Source organism: Petaurus breviceps, unplaced genomic scaffold, assembly GCF_028583685.1.
Source record: "Petaurus breviceps papuanus isolate PSGF00001 unplaced genomic scaffold, PetGlider_PUasm1.0 188, whole genome shotgun sequence".
NCBI lineage: Eukaryota > Metazoa > Chordata > Mammalia > Diprotodontia > Petauridae > Petaurus > Petaurus breviceps.
Window position 1 is genome coordinate 25,702,161 of NW_027185804.1, and position 22,805 is coordinate 25,724,965.

The 22,805-nt window shown below is 37.5% G+C and overlaps 1 long non-coding RNA gene across 1 annotated transcript in view; it reads right to left on the bottom strand.

The window, feature by feature from the left end:
* The window catches only part of LOC138163425 (uncharacterized), a 44,672-nt gene that overhangs the window by 21,366 nt on the left and 501 nt on the right, over nucleotides 1–22,805 (bottom strand). The gene's annotated exons all lie outside the window — the stretch shown is intronic.

Sequence of the window (22,805 nt, forward strand, 5' to 3'; positions counted from 1 at the left end):
AGTGTCTTTCCCAAGAAAACCCCAAATGAGATCACAGAGAGTCAAATACAACTGAAAATGGCTGAACAACAACATAAAGCTTTTATTTAAATTTTAAATTTAATTTATTAAAAAAATTTTTTATTTCTTCTGAAAACTGCCTTTGCATATCATATCCTTTATCAATTGGGGAATGGCTCTTTTTGTTATAAATTTGACTCAGTTCCCTATATATTTAAGAGACCTTTCTCAGAGAAACTTAATGTGAAAAAAATTTCCCCCCAATTTCCTTCTCTCAGTTATATTCCATAAGACTCCTGAGGTCTCCATTTAATCTAATCTCCCTAGTTTCTAAGCCTACCTTTCTTTATCTATGCTCCTTCTTTTCTCCTGCTCCCAAACTGAAGAGCAAGTGATAGGGGTGGGAGCATCAAAGAAACCTGGTCCATCCCTTTTGTGAGAGGAATTAATCTTTTAACTACTACACGTTTGCTTCTGCAAAGAAACAAAAACAGAGAAAATTCATCTATGTTTTCATGGTTATAACTCTTTTAAAATTTTATTTACTATTTATAGAATAAAACAAGCATTTCCATAACATAGTAAAATAAAAAGAGGATTGTACATGAAACTACAAATCTATTATGTACAACTTGTTATTTCTTTTAAATATATAATAAAGTTATCATGTAAAATTTTCCCCCTCTTTCCTTCCTTCCCCCACCCCACCCTAGATGGCTACCATTAGACACAAGTATATAGATATAGATATATACACATAAACGTATGTATATATAAATTATTCTATACATACTTATCAGTTCTTTCACTGGATGCAGAGATAATTAGTGATAATTTTAGCTAGCATCTATAAGTTCATGGGATTTAGAGACCCCAGTAAACCTTGGAGATCTTCTAGTTCAAACATTTAATTTTACAAATAAGGAAAATCATTCCCAAAGACCATCTATTGATGGTGCAGTAGATAGTGTTAGACTTGAATGTAGGAAGACCCGAGTTCAAATTCCGCTTCCAACGCTTCCTTAGCTGTATTACTCAGGGAAAATCATTTAAGTCTCAGCCTCAATTTCTTCAAATGTAAAACAGACATAATAATAGCAACTACTCCATAGGTCTGTGAGGATCACATGAGTTAACATGTAGAACATGCTTGGCAAACTTTAAAAAGCTGTACAATTGCAAGCAAACAGGATTAGATTTACTCATTGTCACACAACTTGTAAGAAGAAGCAAGACTAAAACCCAAGTCTTCTGACTCCAGATCTGGTTCCCTTGATCACAGATCACACTACCTAGCACTAGCATTTGCAAAACTACTGGTTGAGCAAAAGTGTTGGCTTTCTCCCTACCCAAACTCTGGCTTAACTGGGAACCAGGATTCCACTTTGGCCATATTGGCAGCAGACTTGAGAAGATGTGCCAATGGGCTCCCATTGTGGACATTTGCAACAAAGGGGGTTGGTTTTTCTTCCCCCACATCTCAGTAATGGGAATTAGGATCTCAGAACTATGAAATACACATGTTGTAGGGGTTTAGGACATGAAGAGGAACAAACTGGAAAGAAAACAGGACTCTTCCACAGCTGGAAATCTGTGTTCCTACTCTTTGAACATTCTCTTATCCATAAAACCTTTTCTGATCACTTCAACAGCCCCCGTCCTCCCTCCCCAACTACTCTTTATTCATCTACATGCATACATGTATACACGTACATATATACATACATACACACACATGTATTTTTCTCTATATCTTTAGACCTAAACATGCATATATGTACTTGTAAAGGATTCTGGACTTAGAACCAGGAAGACCTGAGTTCAAATCTGATCCCAGCACTTCCTAGCTGAATCATCCTGAACAAGGCACTTAACCTCTGTCTGCCTCAGTTTCCTCATTGCCATAAAAAATAGCATCTACCTCCCAAGGTTGTTGTGAGGATAAAATGAGAGAATATTTGTAAAGTGCTTTGCAAACCTTAAAATGCTATGTAAATGTTAGATATTATTGCTGTTTCACTTATTGGAATCTAAGCTTTTTTTGAACAGGGATTGTTTCATTCTTTATAGTCATATATCGTGCCTAGTACAGTGTAGCTAGGTGGTGTAGTCGATAGAGAGCCAGGCCTAGAGTCAGGAAGACTCATCTTCCTGGGTTCAAATACATCCTCAGACACTTACTAGCTGTGTGACCCTCGGCAAGTCACTTGACCCCGTTTGCCTCAATTTCCTCATCAGTAAAATAAGCTGGAGAAGGCAATGGCAAACCACTCCAGTATCTTTGCCAAGAAAACACCAAATGGGATCACGAAGAGTTGAACATGACTGAAATGACTGTATCAGCAATGCCATATTCACAATGCCTATGGAGATTACAAATATGCTGATATAATTATCCATTACAAAATACGTCATGCTTGCCATATGGGGAAATAAACTAGAAAATTTATTAAGATACCAAAAGACTGAGTCCCAAAACCAGAAAGTGAAAGCCATCAGAGTAGTTATGATATTGGCACAGGTAGATAAAGTAGAAAGCACCCACATTTTCAAGCCTTTAAAACAGAACAGGCTACCTCAGGCAAAGGTCCTCCTCTCCCCACTCACAGCAACCACCCAGCGTCCGGGAAGCGCGCTCCCAGCAGCTCCGGCCCCTGGCAGTCCTCAGCAGGAGTCCTTAGCAGAAATTCTGGCTAAGTCAAAAAGGGCTTTGCGCTGCCGCTGCCTCTGCTGCTGCTGCCGCCCTCGCCACCACCGCCAGCCACCGCAGGAATGCTAGCTTGGCTTCCGCTTCCTCTTGCTCCGCCCCTTCCTGCTACGTCAGCAAGTCCAACGGGGCATGGAAGATCCCATAACCCTTACAATGACTGAACAATAGCACACAACTTCTGAGAAAGTATTTGTACCAGGTCTTCTAGACTCCAACTCCAGAGTTCCTTCCACCTGCCTCACTGTGCTAGGGTCTGGTGGTCACTGAAAGTATAGTAAGGAAGGCCTCCCTCCCCTCACGGAGCTCATAGCCAAGAAGGAGAGAAAAGCATGTACATAAATACAGTGACCCAGGAAGGATGATTGTGTAACCCTAGTGGCACAGTTTTGAGGGCTCTAACTTCATACTTTAAGGAAAGAGTCAATGGGAATGGTCCCTTACACAGAGCCCGCATTCTATGCATGTCAAAGGTCACACAGACAGATTCCATAAAAATCACTCTTTGGATCATGACTCCACACAGGATTTCACTTAAGAACCTCAGAATTTAGTTCATTTGGTCTTTGCCCATACAGGAACTTCTCTGGAGACATAGGTTATGTCTAGAGATATGGGGAAAAGTTTCCTCAGGTTATCTCTCTCATCTCTCTCTTTGTGTCTCTCTGTCTCTGTCTTTCCTCTCTTTCTCTATTTCCATCTCTCTCTTTCTCTATCTTTTTCTCTCACTCCTTCCCTATCTATCTCAATGTATCTAAATATTCTGCATACATACATGTATATGTATAACATACATGTATATATGTGGGGACATGTATGTCTAGTAAGATACACAATACATATCTATATGTATACATGTATATTAAATATAGGACAGACTTTACGTTAACTCATAGAAAGAATGGAAAAAACCTCCAGGAGACCCACAGGAGCTCATAAGCACGCAAAAGATCCCTCTTCCCCATCAACAAATACCCCAAATGATAATAATTATGCTACATCCAAAAAAAAATTAAAATAAAACAAGCATAAAATCTTTGGGGGATTACCTGGTTCTGTGTCATTATTTGATTTTTCTTCTATTTATCCATATTTTTAAGTCCCATTGCTTCGGTCTCAGGAACATTAAATCCCACAGCGGGACTTGACCATATGAGTTTAGGAAAGCATTACTGACTCAGTGATTGACAGTGAATTCAGCATGCTACTCAAAGGAACAAAAATAGATTCCCTCCCCATAGAGGACAATCTGGACTGAGAATTCCTTTTCAGGATTTTCATTTACATTTTGTGTTCTGTAAGCATCCGAATTAATTTTTAAATCATTCTCATCCTTATCCCACCCTAGGCCCCAGAGAGAAATGCAGTCACATAAATTTGGTTATGCCTTATTGCTTCTTTTTTTTGAATAATAATACTATCAACAATAATATCTCACATTTATATAATGATTTCTGGTTAAATTGTTTTATATATGCAACTAAATACATCATGGCATTTCCTCCTCATGACAAGAAAAGTGTTAAGGCGTAGTAGAAGCAATCCTGGAATCTTACACCATAAGTTCAAGTGTCAAGCCATGTCACTCTTTAATCCTCAGTTTCCTCATCTGAAAATGGGGCATAAGTATCCAGTACCTCACAGGGCTGGTATGCAGAAAGTGCCTTCTAACTATAAAACACCATTATTACTAATAATAACAACAGTAAGGTGGGTAGAACAAATATCTTTGGCCCCATTTTACAGATGAGGAAACCAAATCAAGATACACAAAGGATTAGCCCAAAGTCACCCACATTGTCACAGGTAGATCCCTGAACTGGATCCATGGCTCCCAGGCATGTCCTTTCCAACCTAAACAACTGTGTCAATTTCAAGCATCCTTAATTTGAAATTTCTCATGTGATGCCACAGTCATTATTTCACTTATGGTTATTGGGTTTTTCAAGTCTCTACTATCTTGAGCTTGATTGGTGATTTTTCTCTTCCTTGTCCTAGGTCCTACAGCTAATAAAGTAAGAAGGTCAAGATTTGGTTCAAAATCCAAGGTTCTTTGCCCTCCTCTACTTGCCACTTCTGCAGCACTAACTCTTTATGCTGATCCCCTGGGGGCCCGGCAAAAAACCAGCCCCTGAGAAAATGAATGGCTGAGATGCCGATAAAGCAATCAAACATTATCTGAAATTATGCTTTTAAAAAATTAAAATCAATCAAACACCGAGAAGCCCTCATGAAATGAAAAGGTGTTTAAAAGATGGAGGCTGAGGGGCCTTGAGAAAAACAACTTAAATTATTGAAAGAGGCTTTTCACTGTGTGGGGAAAATGTTCCAATAATGTCAGATTAAAAATTTAAATCTATTTACTTTCCAGATGGTTTTCTCCAGTGTTCTTATTAAAGTCTGCAAGGTACCTGTTGTCTGTGGAAGAGAATTCTGCTTGCTGGTTTAAAATAAAGTCAGTCACAGTTAAGAGGGATGGATTCATTTTCCTGATTTTGTCTCTGGTAGAACATCTGAATTGTAATAACAACAATAGCATTTATATAGTGCTTTGAAGTTTGCAAAGTGTATTTTTATCTCATTTGTTCCTAACAATCTCCCTGTAGGTTCTAAGAGCATCCCTACTTTACAGGTGAAGAAACTTGGATTGAAAAGTTGAGCGCTTCACCTAGCAGAAAGGACACTTGAACCCAGCTCTTTGGGCATCAAGGCTGGCTCACACTTCCACACTATCCAATGGGGAGGTCTGCTCAGATGGTCTCGAAAGCCCCTTTCATCTCAAAATCTGAAATCCAAAGTCTGATCTCCCGCCACCTCAGTTTTTTTTTTCATTTGTAAGGTATCAAAAACAATAGCCTACTTGAAGATTCTATGAGATAATGCACATACCACACTTTGTAAAGTATATTACTATTATCATGATGTCATGCTTCCTCCCTCAGACATGTTACTGTTATGTTGCATTGAGTTCATTTTTGGAAAGCAAGCTCACATGTTCACATTGCCATTTTTAAGGCCTTTTCCTTTACTATTCATTTCCTCTTCTTGATCTGGGGGCGAACTTGTAATACTGAATTTATGACATAAAACCCCTTCTAAATCAAGAGGCACGGATGTCTGACATATGAGATTAAGAGGGATTTGAGGCAGAATTAATCAGACAAAGAAATTGGAATGGGGAGAAAAAAATCTTCCATAAAACAGCAATCTTCATACACAGAGATGGCCCACTTAATATTAACAATAGCTGACATTTATATGGCGCTTTATAATGTGTAAAGTACCTTGGCTACATGAGCTCATTTGACCCTCACAAAAACCCCTGTGGTGGTCAGTATGACCGGCATTCTTATTTACCAAGGAGAAATCTGAGATTCAGGGTGGTCATGTCTTATGCAAGGAGACACAGTTAGAAAGTATCACAGGCAGGATCTGAATCCAGGATTTTAATCTAGGTCTTGTCAGTCAATAGTCAATCAATAAACATGCATTTATTTAGCACCTGTTTTGTACCAGGCACTCTGATAAACATTTCAGTGGCACAGGACTGTCCTGCATGGCCTGCCTGAATCAAAGAAGTTTCTGTGTTCTATGAGCAAAGCAGAATTGGAGTAGTTCAAAAGAAACATGAGATGCACAAATTTAGAGACATCTCCCCTCCAAATATTCACATGGACTAAGTGTTTTAACTAAAGGTTATAGCTCTAGGGCTGGAAGGGACCTCAGAGACCATTTGGTCTGAACCCTTCTTTTTAAAAATGAGAAGACTTCTTCTGAAGCCAAGATGGCAGGTCTGAGGCCCTCCCAAATTCCCCTCCAAACAACTAAAAAAACTGCCGATGAATTGGTCTAGGAGCAGGGAAGCAGCTTACCAGCCAGCCAGGAAAGGTCTGTCTCACTGGGAAGGAGGAGGGGTGTGGAGTGAGGTCCAACAGCAGGACAGGAGCAGCAGCCAGCCAGCCTCACAGCAGGGGGCCTACAGCAAACCTAGGGCAATCCAATAGCAAGGCCCCACCCTCCTGCAAAGGAGCAGCCCCCTAGGCAAGTGAGCAGTCTATATAGCACAGGGAGGCTCCACCCTAGTAACCCCACTCCCCAGCACATGCCACTAAGAAGGCCTTCACCCCATTGCTGACCAGCAGCGAAGCCCTGCCCAGGGTGAGTCAACAGTGGAACCCCACCCCTGGGCTCTAGCAGCAGAAAGACTCTGTTTCTATAGCAATCCAGCAAAAAGGTCCCACCCTGGGGCAGACCAGCAACAAGATCCCTCTTCCAGGGCCAGCCAGTAGAAAGACTCTGTTACCATAGCAACCCAGCAGCAAGACCCCCACCCCCCACCCCTGGAGCTGGTGAGAAACTAAGACCCAGGGGAGGCCAACAGGGACGTTCCCCACCCCCCAGTACAAGCCAGAAGGGAAGTCTACCCTCCAGAGAGAGCAAGAATCTAAACCCTGAGTGAAAGGCAGCAATGTGATGAAGAGTCCCAGCACAAAAAGCTTGGGACAGTGCAGGACCAGTGCCCAACTCTCACATAAAAACACCAAGTCACAAAAAAAAAAGGCAGAAAAAATGAACAAAAAATAAAAAAAGCTTGACTATAGAAAGTTACTATGGTGATAGGGACACTCAAGGCAAAAACATAGGAGAGGACAATAGTGTCAAAATGGGTACATGTGAAGAAAAATGTAATTTGGTCTTAAGCCCAAAAAGTTGCTCAAAGAACTTAAAAAGGATCTTCAAAAACAAAAATGGGAAAAGAAATGAGATTAATGTAAGAGAATCATGAAAAAAGAGTCAATAGTATGGAAAAAGATATAAAAATTTTACCAAGTAAAGTAACTACCTAAAAAATAGAATTAGTCAGATGAAAAAGGAAGCAAAACATCTCACTGAAGAAAACAATTCCTTAAAAATTAAAACCTATGAATAGAAACTAATGAATCTATGAGCTATCAAGATAGAACAAAACAAAATGAAAAAAGTAAAAAAAAAAGAAAAAAATGTTAAATTTCTCATTGGAAAAACAATTGACCTAGAAAATAGATCCAGGAAAGATAATGTCAGAATTATTGAACAACCTGAAAGGCATTGGGAAGGGAAAAAAGCCTGGACAACATCAAAGAAAACCACCCTGATATATTAGAACCAGAGGGCAAAATAGAAATTGAAAGAATTCACTGATCACTTCCTAAAAGAGATCCCCAAAAGAAAACTCCCAGAAACATCATAGCCAAATTCCAGAGCTCACAGGTCAAGGAAAAAGTACTGCAAGCAGCCAACAAGAAATAATTCAAATATCATGGAACTACAGTCAGGATTACACAGGATTTAGTAACTTCCACATTAAAGAACCAGAAAGCTTGGAATATGATATACTAGAAGGCAAAGGAGTTAGGATTAACACCAAGAATCACCTATCCAAGCAAAACTGAATATAATCTTTCAGAATAAAAAAGTGAATATTTAATGAAATAGAGGAATCTCAAGCATTTCTAATTAAAAACCAGAACTGAATAAAAAAAACTGACCTCCAAGTACAAGACTCAAAGGAAACACAAAAAGATAAAAAAAGAAAGAGAAAACATAAGAAATTCCATAGTTAAACTGTTTCTATTTCTATACTGCAAGATAATATTTGTAACTCTTAACAACTTTATTACTATAAGACCAATAAGGAGTATATATAGACAGAGGGTATGGATATACAAGACTTTGATGGGATGATAACCCCCCCCCCAAAAAAAAAATAAAGGACTGAGAAAGAAAATTGCACTGGAAGAAGGAGGGAGGAGATCATTTGGGGTAAATTATCCCACACAAAAAAGGCATGAAAGAGCTATTATAACAGAGGAGAAGATGGGGGGGGTGGCAAAGTTTAACTTTACTTTCTTCAAAACTGGCTCAAAGGGGGAATAACATACACACTCATTTGGTTATAGAAATCTATCTTACCCTATATGGAAGTAAAAAGGGATGGAGATAAGAGAAAGGGGAAGGAGGATTGATAAAAGAGATGGATATGCTGAGGAAGGCAGTGATCAGGAATGAATGACTTATGAGGAGGGAAAGGGCAGGGGGTAAGACAGAGAGGGGGATAAACAAGCAAAATATATAGTGGAGGGAAATCATATCTATTATCTATCATATCTATTATCATGACTATAAATATGAATGGGATCAACTAAACCATAAAGTCAAAGTGGATAGCAGAATGGATTAAAAACCAGAATCCCACAATATGTTGTTTAGAAGAAACACATTTGAAGCAGGGAGATACACACAGGGTAAAGGCCAGGGGTGGGAGCAGAATCTATCATGCTTCAGCCGAAGCAAAGAAATCAGGAGTAGCAAACATGATCTCAGAAAAAAAAAACAAAGCAAAAATACATCTAATTAAAAGAGTAAAGAAGGAAACTATATCCTGCTGAAAAGTACCATAAACAATGAAGTTATATAAACCATATACACACACACACACACACACACACACACACACACACACACCCAATAGTATATAATCTAAATTTCTGAAGTAGAAGTGAAATGAGTTATAGGAGGAAATTGATGATAAAACTATACTAGTGGGGGACCTCAACTTTCCCCTCTCAGAACTAGATAAATCTAATAAAAAATAAACAAGAAAGAAGTTAAGGAGGTGAATAAAATTCTGAAATAGTTAGATATAGATCTCTGGAGAAAATGGAATGGAAATAGAAAGGAATATAACTTTTTCTCAGAAACATATGGCATCTACACAAAAAGTGATCATATATTAGGACATAAAAACCTCACAACCAAATGCAGAAAAGCAGAAATAGTAAACACATCCTTTTCAGATCATAATGCAATAAAAATTACACTCAATAATGGACAGTAGAAAGAGAGAATAAAATTAACTGAAAATTAATCCTTAAAAACAAGTGGGTCAAAGAACAAATTATAGAAACAATCAATAATTTAATTAAAGAAAATGATAACAATGAGACAACATACAAAAATTTATGGGATGCAGTCAAAGCAGTATTTAGGGAAAAATTTGTATTTGTAATTGCTTACATAAAAAAACAGATCAAAAGCAAATCAAAGAATTGGGCATGCAAGTAAAAAAAAAAACCAGAAAAAGAACAAATTAAAAATCCCCAATTAAACACCAAATTGGAAATCCTGAAAATGAAAGGAGAGATTAATATAATTGAAAGTAAGAAAACCATTGAACTAATAAATAAAACCAGAAGCTGGTTTAAAAAAAAACACAATAAAATAGATAAATCATTGGTTAATTTGATTTTAAAAAGGAAAGGGAAAAAACCAAATTACTAGTATCACCAATAAAAGAAGTGAATTCACCACCAATGAAGAAGAAATTAAGACAAGTATTAGGAGCTATTTTGCCCAATTATATACCAATAAATCTGACAATCTAAATGAAATGGATGATTATAAAAATATAAATTAACCAGATTTCTAGAAAAAGAAATAAGATACTTAAATAACCCAGTCTTAAAAAAGGAAATTGAACAAGTTGTCAATGAACTTCCTATAAAAAACTCCGCAGGACAAGATGGATTCACAAGCAAATTCTACCACACATTTAAAGAAAAATTAATTGCAACACTATATAAGGTATTTGGAAAAATAGGTAAAGAAGTTTTCCCAAATTCCTTTTATGACACAAATGTGGTAATGATACCCAAACTAGTAATAGCCAAGAGAGAGAAAGAAAATTGTAGACTAATTACCTAATGAGTATTGAACAAAAATTTTAAATAAAATACTAGCAAAAAGATTAGAGCAATATATGACAAGGATCATACATTATGACCAAGTGGGATTTACACCAGGAATCCAAGACTGATTCAATATTAGGAAAACCATTAGCATAATTGACCATATCAATAATAAAATTAATAGAAGTCCTATGATTATCTCAACAGATGCAGAAAAAGCCTCTGACAAAATATAGCACCCATTTTCATTAAAAAAAAAACAGAAATAAATGTAGCTTACCATAAAATGATAAATAATATTTATCTAAAGCCATCAGCAAGCATTTTCTCTAATGGGAATAAACTAGAAGCCTCCCCAAAACAATCAGGGGTGAAACAAGGATACCCATTATCACCTCTGTTATTTAATATAGTACTAGAAATGTAAGCTATAGCAATAAGAGAAGAAAAAGACATTAAAGGAATTAGAATAGGCGATGAGGAAACAAAACCATCACTCTTTACAGATGATATGATGATATACTTAGAAAATCCTAGAGAATCAACTAAATAACTATATGAAATTACTAAGAACTTTAGAAAAGTTGCAGGATATAAAATAAACCCACATAAATCATCAGCATTTCTATATATTACTAACAAAGCCCCAAAACAAGAGATAGAAAGAGAAATTACATTTAAAGTTACTATAGAGAGCATCAAATACTTGGAAGTCTGTCTGCCAAGAAAAACCCAGGAACTATATGAACACAACTATAAACACTTCTCACACAAATTAAGTCAAATGTAAACAATTGGAAAAATGTAATTGCTCATGGGTAGCAATACAGTAAATACAGTAAAAATAACAATCCTGCCTGAATTAATCTATCTATTGAATGTCACATCAATCAAACTATCAAAAAATTATTTTATAGAGCTAGAAAAAATAATAACAAAATGCATCTGGAAAAACAAAAGCTCAAGGATATCAAGGGAATCAATGAAAAAAATGCAAAGGAAGATGGTCTAGCCATACTAGATCTCAAACTGTATTTTAAAGAGGTAATAATCAAAATAATCTGGTATTGGCTAAGAAATAGAGTGTTGGTTCAGTGGAATAGATTAGTGTAGAAGCAAGCACCCCAGCATCCCCAGGGTGGCTGCCAATACAGGTTCTTAGATCTGCTTTGCTAAAGGAAAGCAACTCAAAATTGGTTAACGAACTTACTTTAATCAGTCAAATATATATATCGTTTACCTAGTTCAGGGGGAAAAGGTCAGCACCCCGAACTTCAGAGTATACAGTAAGAATTATCAAGACAGAGAAACAGATCAAGCAGACAGGTTTCCAAACTGTCTAACCATTACATCCATACCAAATCATAGTTACCATCAACATCTGGGTTTTTCAAAGCCGGGGGGCTCTCAACAACTGCTTCCCATAGTCTCATCTGATCAAATCACAGAACACTTCTCAAAGTGAGCCCCAAAGTAAAGCCTCACATCAAGGATTATATAGCCTTCTCCTGGGTCAGAGAATGTAACCACCCTCTTGACCCACTACCCAATCACACAGCATCAAGGTGTGGGCCCAAGCCTTCTGCCACAGGCTCTATGTGACCACATTCAGCCTATTAGGAGGCAGAGTACATTTTCAAATCAAGAAAGGTTCTCAGACTCTCTTAAGCCTATCAAAGGGCCTAGGGGCAGGGAAGATCTTTAAATTTGCATTTCCATTACAATTAGGTACAATTTACATTATAGCAAATGATCATAGTTATCTAGTATGTTATAAATCCAAAGACCTAAACTTTTGGAATAAAAACTCATTATTTTATAAAAACTGCTGGGAAAACTGGAAAATAGTATGGCACAAACAAGGTATAGACCAACATCTCACTCCAAATACCAAGATAAGGTCAAAATGGGTACATGATTTACACATAAAGGATGATACCATGAGCAAATTAAGAGAATATAGAACACTTTATCTGTCAGATTTGTAGATAAGGAAAGAATTTAGGATCAAAGAAGATAAGAGTATTACAAAATGTAAAACATTATTTTAATTATATGAAATTTAAAAGTTTTTGCACTAACAAAACCAATGCAACCAAAGTTATAAGGAAAGCAGAAAACTGGGAGGGGGAGATTTTGCAACAAGTATCTCTAATAAAGACATTATTTCTCAAATATATAGAGAACTTAGTCAAATTTACAAGTCATTCCCCAACTGATAAATGATCAAAGGCAATTTTCATACAAAGAAATCAAAGCTATCTAAAATCATATGAAAAAAATGTTCTAAATCATTATTGATCACTGAAATACATTTTAAAACAACTCAGAGGTACCTCCTCACACCTATCAGAGTGGCTAATAAAATGTTGGATGTTGGAGGGCATGTGGAAAAACTGGAACACTAATGCATTGTTGGTGGAATTGTGAACCAATCCAAACATTCTGGAGAGCAATTTGGAATATGCCTAAAGGTCTATAAAACTCTGCATACCATTTGATCCAGCAATACCTCTGCTATGTTTATATCCCAAAGACACCCTAAAAAGGGAGAAATGACTTATTGGTACAAAATATTTATAAAAGCTCCATTTGTCGTGACTAAGAGTTGGAAATCAAAGGATGTTCATCATCTGGGGAATGGTTAAACAGGCTGTGGTATATAATTTTAATGGAATATTATTGTGCTATAAGTGATGACAAGCAGGATGATTTCACAGAAACCTGGGAAGACTCATATGAACTGATGTACAATAAAGTAAACAGAACCAGGAGAATGCTATACCCATGAACAGCAATATTGTTGGATGAAGAATTGTAAATGACTTAGCTATTCTCAGCAATAAAATGATCTGAGACAGTCCCATAGGACTAATGATGAAGCACACAATCTGCCCCCAGAGAAAGAACTGATATTGATTGAATACAGACTGAAGCATGCTATTTTTAATTTCTTTAATTTCTTCTTTTATTTGAGTCTTCTTGTACAAAATGACTAATATGAAAATGTTTTACATAATTACACACAAACAACCTATATCTGATTGCTTACTATCTCAGGGAGGGGGAAGGGCAGGGAGGGACAGAATTTGGAACTCAAAACTTAAAATAAAAATGTTTTTAAAAACTGGAAAAAATGAGGAAACTGAGGCCCACAGAGGTTATCTGACTTGCCCAAGTTCGTTCACATGGTAGGAGAGCAAATAAGTAAATACAAATAATTACTCCTAGAGGTCACATTCTGGCTCCCACCTATATTTCCTGGCTGACTCCAAAATACTCCTTTAGGAGGTAGTGAGATACATTAGAAAGAGTAATGACTTTGGATTTAAAGAACCTGGGTTCAAATTCTACCTCCAGTCTTTACTACCTGTAGTACTTTGGGTAAGGCATTTAATTTCTTGGGTCTCAGTTCCCTCATATGTAATAAGAAGGGATTGGCCCCAGAGATGCCATCTAGCTCTGTATTTATGGTCCTGTGACCTTCTCATCTACTCTAATTTCAGCCAAATTGGGCTACTTGGTGGCCACCAGCCACCCACTTCATACACCATGTTCCATCCATTTCCCCTCTTCACCTTTGCCTTTTGGAGCCCTGAGCTCCTTCCCAGGCTTAGCTCAAGAGCCACTTCTTCCTTATTTCCCTAGATTTAAAAAGCTCACTTTGTGTTTATTTTGCATGTATGCTGTATTTATTTATTTGTGATATATCACATGCTAAATCTCACAAGGGGAATGTAAGCTCCTTGAGAACAAGAGCCGTTTCATTTTTGTATCTGTACCTTCAACATCCAATGCAGTGGCTGGCATAAAAATAGATATTTAGTAAGTTTGTTGGTGGATCGCTTGATGTCGAATAATTTTAGTAGGGAAAGAGAAACTAACATCCAGAAGGATCATTCAAAGGTAGTGATGATAGGGCACAGGGAGAGGATCTGTAATTTCACTGGTAGAGGGAAATCTTAGGGTAGAAGACACCATCAACCAGTGCAGGTTGGAACTTTCTCTGTCATTTGTCATCTTGGATATTTGCCCAGGATACTGAGAGGTTAGGTGATCTGTCCAGGGTCACACAACCAGTATGTGTCATAATAGCATAGATTTAGGACTTGAAGGTGTGGTTACTGAGTAACTGAAACAGGATTCAAACCAAGGTCTTTCTGACTCCAAGCCCATCATCCTATTCACTAGACCACACTTAGACATGACTTAAACCCAGGTTTTCCTATTTCCCAGTCCATCTTTCTGTATACTACACCAACATACTGGTTCTTTGTACTTAAAACAACTATTATTATTACTACTACATGTTACCATATTATTAATGCTGATAATTAACATAATTTAAATGGTTCATTATTCTATATTAGCCTGGAAATCTCCCTGTGTCCATGCATTCCCACTCCTTCATGTGCCCAATGCCTTCAGGGGTTCCACCTTCCCTCCCTTTCCTAGAACAAGTGGAATTTTCATGCACCAAATCCTCCAGGTCTCATCCAGCATAAGACAATCAATCAACTCACTTTACCTATAGGAGCATTCATCTGAGGAACTCTGTCCCACCTCCAAAGTGAGCCCTTTTCTCTTTCCTTCCTTTTTCAGTCTTTTACTGCTACTCCTTACCCACTCTGCTGTAGATTCTTCTTTTTCTGAGACCACAGAGGTTAACTTCCCTTCATGGCTAGCCCCTGATTTGATTCCAGAGCACCATCCATTCCTCTCTATTCCTCTGTTCCCCTCACTTCTTTCTTTTACCCTCCCAGGTTATAACATAGTCCCCACCTGTAGGCAAAGCATTACCAGGTTCCATCCATAAAGTCTCCCGTCTGCCTCTTCACTGTTACCTCTACCACATTTCCTCCATCACCCTGTCCTTGTGTAATTTTATAAAGTATCTTACTGGTGTCATCACTCTGCTGCTATTGCCTGCATTTATCTACTCCTCTTGGGATTCTGAAGCAAATAATCTCTTCAGTTCTGGTTTTCTTTCTAAAAATATTCCAAACTCTTCTTTTTTGTTGAAATCTATCTTTTGTTTTGTATAGTTAAGTTCTCTTTTTCAGGATGGGTCACCTTGAGCTACATTCTGAACTCCAGTACTCTTCAGAACATATCATTCCATTCTCTCTTCCTTTTTCTAGTGAGTGCAGGGTGGTTTTGTTATTTCCTTTCTACTTGACAGTCTTTCTTCTGGTGGCTTTGAGGAACTTGTTTATGAATTGAATTTTTAAATTTAACCACTATGTGTCTTGAAGTTTGCATCCTTGATTGTTTTCCGGAGGCAATCCGTGAATCCTTCAATTGGGATTTCATTTTCAATGTTCAGAAGTTCTGGGCAGTTCTTTTCTAGTATTTCTTTCTTTATCGTGTTAAGATTTTTTTTTTGTCCTGACATGTTCTTCTCAGAGAACTATCACACTGAGGTTGTCTTGATGCATCCTGTCTTCAAGACCCATTTGTTTTGTTTGCATAGCAAACATATTTTCTTTCAATGTTTCTGTTTTTTTGTTTCTAATCTTCTAGGTTGTACTTCACTTCTGTGCATTTGAATTCCCACTCTGCCTCACTTAAATCCAATTCACTTGCAAGTCAACATATCTCCCTCCTGATGTCATTGGTCCTCTTCAAGAATGAAGGATGAAAAACAAAACAATTTGCATTCCCAATCTATTGTTCTCTTTTTGGTGAGGCTAGCCATTGCAGATTCAAGTGTTTCTATTTTGCTCATTATTTTTCCTGTGCAGACCATAAATTCTGCTCTCATAATTCTCATTTATATTTTAAATTACTCAGAAACAGTGTGTTGTGGTTCTATGTCCTCCTCAACTTCCACGCATCCTCTGTCTCATCAAATATTGGATCATGCCCTTCATTTTTCATTATTAATAGAGGCTTGAACACGTGTTAGATATGGAGGCCATATTTCTTTCTGTTTCTATTTTTCCTGCTGACTTATGTGTTTATATTCAAGATCTTTGAGATTTCTTCTTCCTGAAATCTTTGGTACTTTCAGTCTCTCCACCTCCTATTTTCCTTATTGCTCACTTTCTGACCCTTTCCCCTCTGACTGTAGTTTCCTTGGGGGTTGAATCTCAGCCTACATTCTCACTTGGCAATTCATGGTTCATCAGCTTAGGTCTCTGCCCCAAATAATTTTTGAATGATCAGAACTGCCCCCAGTTAGATACTACACTTTTTCCCACTCACTGGTTTGGTGGAGTGCTATACAGCTCCTCACATGTAGGATGTCCTACTTGGGCAATCCTTTGTTCCTTAGTTCTCTTGCCTAGCACTGGTAGTTCAGGGCCTGCTGGCACTGGTGACTGAGAGTCTCCTTTCCCCAAAATTGGCAGTTTAGAGCTTTGCAGCACTGGTGTTTCCAGGTTAAAGACCCTGGCAGCTTTTGCTCCTGAATGACTACGGCCAAGCTGGCTGTTGGGACCCAAACAAACTTTTATAGTCTGGAGCCAGGGTCTCTCTGGCACTGAAAAGAGGAAGGGGGAAATGGGATGCAGGGGTAGGTTTTTATGTAAGCTCCTGTTGTGCCCTTGGGTCTTCTGACATGGCTTCATTGCTGGACATGAAAGATGGGTGCCAAGTGAGCTCAGGGTCAGTGAGCATCAGTTCCTAAGTTTGGGGTTATTTTTAAATCGTATTTTTATTTTGGATGTCCTAGACCATAGAAGCAACTGAAGTTGCTTTATCTTTGGAACATAATTTCTGTTTGGAGGGGTTTGAGAGGTGATGGGGACTAGAGAAAATGCCTAGTCCACCATCTTCTTACTCACATGACCAGAAAGAAACAAACTGATTCATTATATTATTAATATATTACTGTTGTTGTTATTATAATTTGTGATCTGGAACTCCATACTGGATTTACATGGACTAGGTTCCATCTTGAGAGCAACCCACAAATCGCGGTCTTTGGCTCATGCTTTCCCAGATTTTCTCCAAGGACCATTTGAACATGGTTCTTGTTTGACCCTAATAATAATAATGAATGGCAAGTTGACCCAGTGATACCACTGTTAGATCTACACCCCAAAGAGAACAAAGAAAGAGGGAAAGGTCCTATTCATATGAAAATATTTATAGCAACTCTTGTTGTGGTAGCAGAGAACAGAAAACTAAAGGGGTGCCCCTCAGTTGGCAAATGGCTGGACAAGTTATGGTTTGTGAATATTACGTAAGCCTCCCATACTATAGGGAATGATGAAAGAAATGGTTTCAGAGAATCTTCACAATACTTGTATGAATTGAAGTAAAGTGAAGGGGACAAAACCAGAATCATTTACAGTATAACAACAACATTGTAAAACCAAACAATTTTGAGAGTTAAGAATTCTGATCAATGCAATGACCAGCAGTTATTACAGAGGCCTAATGATGAAGAACACTCCCACTCCCATGAAAAATGAGTGACGCATTTTTGGACATGGCCAATGGAAGATTTTATTTTGTTTCACTAGACATATTTGTTAGAAGGTTTTTTTCTTTTTTTTTTTAATATGGGTAAGGGGAAAAACAAATTCTTTATAATTATGAAATTAATTTAAACAGATAAAACAAGTACAGTTAAGTGAATTTCTAACAAAATAATACTAAAAGGGCACAGTTTAATATAGCTCTCCCATACTGTGGCACCGTCTCATAATGCCCCTGCTTGTTTCAGGAAATTATCATTGTTTGAGAGGTCTTCCTTTTCTCTTTAACAGGTTCAGTTCAGGAATATCTCCATACTTGGTATTTCCCCCTTCCAGAAACTGCTTTAACGCTCTGACATCAGTAAGGAATTCCATTGTTTGGGATCAATTGACACAGGATATGCTAGTACATTACACTATGCTTATAAGAAAATATAGCCAAGAAATCCCCAAAGACCATGTTTATACTTTCCAGGGAAAACATTTTCTATAAAAATTTTTTTTTTTTAATGACAGACTTAACCTTCCTGAAAGTCTTCTACCAATGTTTCCTTTTGATGTGGGTGTGACCTAGATTCTTGAAGGCCACACTAACAGAACTCAGATTCAGAGTAATTGTCTGGTATAGATCAATGAGCCCTGTCTCTGGAGGAGGTAGACCTGGGTTCAAACCCTGCCCCCACCACTTATTTCCTGTGTGACTTCAGACAAGTCATCTTTCTGAGCCTCAGTTTCCTTATCTATAAAATTAAAGGGGGTTGTATTGGAGTGCCTTTGGGGTCCTTTCCAGTGCTAAGTCTACGGTCTTATAAGAGTTGCCTTGTCAAAGAAGGATTTGTCTTGTTCAGGTTGGCCACTGAAGGAAGAACCTGAAGCAATGGGAGAAAGTTGTAGGGAAGACAGTGATTTGGTTAATAAAATAATTTAAAAAAATTTTCCTAACCATTAGACTTATCAACAAATGGAATGGATTGCCTAAAGAGGTAATGGATTGCTCCTTATATTGGATGACCACCTGTTAAAGGTGCTAAAAAAGAGTAATTTATTCTCGATCCCCTGCCATTCTCAAGGCCATATATCAAGTTATAGAGGTGTGGACATCCACATGGAAGGAAGAAGGACCAACCCATGAAACAATGGATTGATCAATCAATGAGCATTTATTAAGTGCCTACTGTGTGCCTATGTGCTGATGTTAGGATTCCCAACATATAGATATAAGAAGATAGATATATGGTAAGTGAATATATTTAACATACAATACAACCACATAGAGAGTACTTTGCTTTGTAATTCTTTATTATTCTTATGTATAATAGTTATCTCACTGTCTAGGCTGTAAGATTCTTGAGTGAGAGGTTCTAAGTCTTAGTTTAATAAATGTTTGATCTATTAATAAATATAGCTGTTGTTATTATGAGATTCCCCCCCCCCTCACACATACACTCCCCAATTGAGGGGAAAATACTACCCTGATAAAAATTATCTAAAATAAAGTCTGTGTCAACCTACAATGAACATTTTTTCTGAACGCACAAATAGGGATATGGTGGTCTAATATAGCATTTCTCTTGGTCATTTGGTTTATGAAGACAATGGAACAGAGTATCTGGGAAATCCAGAATTTGTGGCCATAATATTCACACATTATGGGGAGTGGGAGGGTCTGCATTTCTGAGTTCATCAGTGTTGGGGAAGACCTTGTGCAGAAGTTCTAGCTGACAATCCAGATAAGCAACTCTCCTGTGTTTGTAGTCTTGAGAGAATTATTGGGGAGGAGAGGGGTGCACTGAGAAGTCAAGTGCCTTGTCCATGGTGCCATGGCATGTATCAGAGTTAGCATTTGTTTCCAGGTCTTAATGACTAGAAAGCCATAGTTGTCTCTCCAGTGCTTCACCATGTAAGTCAAGTTCATTTCCCTTTGACATCATCCTTGTTTCTCAGCTTCATCCTCCATGAAAAATCACCCTTTTAAAGAGTCAGGCAACTCTATTCAAGTGGCAATAAAAGCAAAGCATTCAAATAAATAATAAACGGCACACTTTTTAAAATAAGTAAAAAAATACATTCATGCTTTGGGTGACACAAATGATTCATTAATAAAAGTCAGTGCATTTCTCTCCAGCAAGCTGGTGACTGTATTAAACATGAATTACAAGGATTCTGCTTGTCTGACACAGTATTTCTCTGTGGATTAGTGTGACTACTTATCTTTCTATGTATCATATATATTTATATATACATGCATACATATATACATACACTCGTGTGTGTATATACACATATACACACATACACACACACATATATATTTAGCAGCTCGGAGCTGACTTTAATTTTCAGCTAGTAGAATATTTGTGCTCAGCATTTTTCTCAGCAATAATTACACATACCAGAAAACTTTTTTGGGCACACAAGTTTATGACATAAAACGAGAGATAAGTGTTTTTCCACTAAAGTTTCTACCTTATGTATTCTACCTTATGTGTACCCTTTGATCCAGAGATCTCAGAGGGATCCATGGAAATGGCAAGGAAAGTCCATAGCAGCATTCTCTGTGTTAATAAAAAGCTGGAAATAAAATATGTGTCCATTGGTTGGGTAATGACCAAACTAAGATGTATACATGTAAGTAATGACCAACAGGAAGAATTCAGAGAAATAGGGGGAAGCATGTATGAAAGGGTAAAAAATGAAGAAGAGAGAGTCAAAATAACAATGCACATACACAGATTCTCCTACTAGGCCAGACGAGTCCTGATCTTTGTTTTCTCTCTTCAAACTATTAAAAAAATATATATAAAATTGATAATAAGCTTCTTGAGGGCAGGGGCTGATCTGATTCATCAGTAGGAACACAATAAATGTTCCCAGTATCTATGGATCTTTAAGGTTTACAAATCATGACATAGATATAAAGAGTGGAGATAAAATACTCAAATTGGATTCTTCCAGTAATGGAAGTTCCTTGAGGGCAGACAATGTTTCTTTAAAAAAAAAAATTCAGGAAATATTCAGTAGGTGCCAGCCATGTGAAACTTTCCTCCACCAACTTTATTTTCTGTAGGAACAAGGTCCCAGATTTGTTTTTACACCTTCCCTTCCTGTCAATACCTTGTGAATCTCACAATTGTGTCACCCCCGGCACAGATCTTTTCTGTGTATACTTGGTTCAGTCTGGCTGCTTTTCCTGTCTTTGTTCTTTTAAGTGCCATTCCTGCCTTCTCAGTAAGCACATCCAGTTCTGTGATTTTAGAATCAAATTGTGGTAGCTCTATTGTCTTCCATGGTTGAAATCAAAGCAAAACAGTAAAAATGTTTTATGAGAACTTTAACAACAATCTACTTTCCCATTTATACAGATCTGTATGAGACCCATTTACATATGCTTCGAGGTTATACATTTTAATTCTTATTCTCCCTTCAAAATTATGAAACACAATGGGATCTCATAGTCTTAACTTCTTCCAGTCAACTGCATGACAGTAAAATATGATCCATTGTAGACTATCACTGTGAACTTGGCATTAATACCATTACTGAAGATGTCCTTGATAAGTCTCACAAAGATTTAATATGGATGGGAAGGCAGGCACATAGTTTGGTAGTTGTCAGTTTGAAGGAAGTTAACAAACAAGCATTAGCCACTGGGATGAAAAAGGTCCAGGGGCAAGTCCAACTTGATAAGTCCAACCAGACACTCCTGCTTACAGATAATATTGTCTTACTTACATCAATGGAACATTGTGGAACCTCCTAAAGGAGACTGTAAGCGCTCAAAAAAATTTGACCTTTGTCAATTAAGTATAAGAGTCATTCCCCAAATGATAAATGGTCACAGACTATGAACAGGCAGTTTTCCGATGAAGAAATCAAAACAATTTATAGTCATATAAAGATGCTCTGAGTCATTATTGATTAGAGAAATGCAAATTAAAACAAGCTCAAAATATCATTTTCTACCTATCAGATTGGCTAAAATTATAGAAGGGGAAAACAACAAATGTCTGAAAGGATGTGGAAAAATTGGGACATTAATTCATTGTTGGTGGATTTGTGAGTTGATCCAACCATGTCCGAGTGCAATCTGAATGAATAGAGAATATTGATTGCCCATCTAGGCAATAGTGTAATTTAAAAATTTGCATAGATACTTTCTTTTTTCTTCTGTTTATGGTCCTAGTTCTGTCCTTGTATGCCCCTGGGCATGCGGCTGTATTATTTACTTACTATCTGGGACAAACACTTCAAATGGACAATGATCTGGGTCTAGAATTAAAAAGGAGGGAGAGAGTGAGCTGGATTGTCTATGGAAAAATGCAAATGGACTCAAGTTTCTCCTGGGAAATAAAGGTCTATCTTTTGAACACCTGTATTTTACTAGTGTGGTATAATTAAAACATGGAGCACAAAAGTCTACAAAGAACTGAAAAAAAAACATACAATAACAGTACATGGGCAATAGCAGACCCATGAGGGGTACAGCTCGTAACCAACTAGAGACTTCAAAGAACAGGAGTAAAAGTTACATTTATGGAAATGTATGATGGGAAGAGAAAATGAGTTAGCCAAGCAGCAAGGATAAGGGATGCCAGGTTTACTCCAATCCTTAGGATGTGGAGAGAAAGCAAAGAAGGCCTTCAAGGCCGACCCGCTGTGGTGAATTTTCATAAGATCATAGATTTAGAGCTGGTAGGAACTTTGGGAGCAAAGGCCTCATTTGACAGTTGAGGAAACTGAGGCACAGAAGAAATGCCCTAGTTTACATAGTAAATGTATGAGGGAGGATTTGAACGCAGGTGTTTCTGATTTGAGGCCAATGCCCTATCTAGTAACTAAACCATACTAACTAAACCAAACAGGGACAATAGCTGCCCGGACATCTAAAAATATGAAGAGTTCATTTCCATTTGAGCATTTGAATTTGCCACCTAGGGTGCAAAG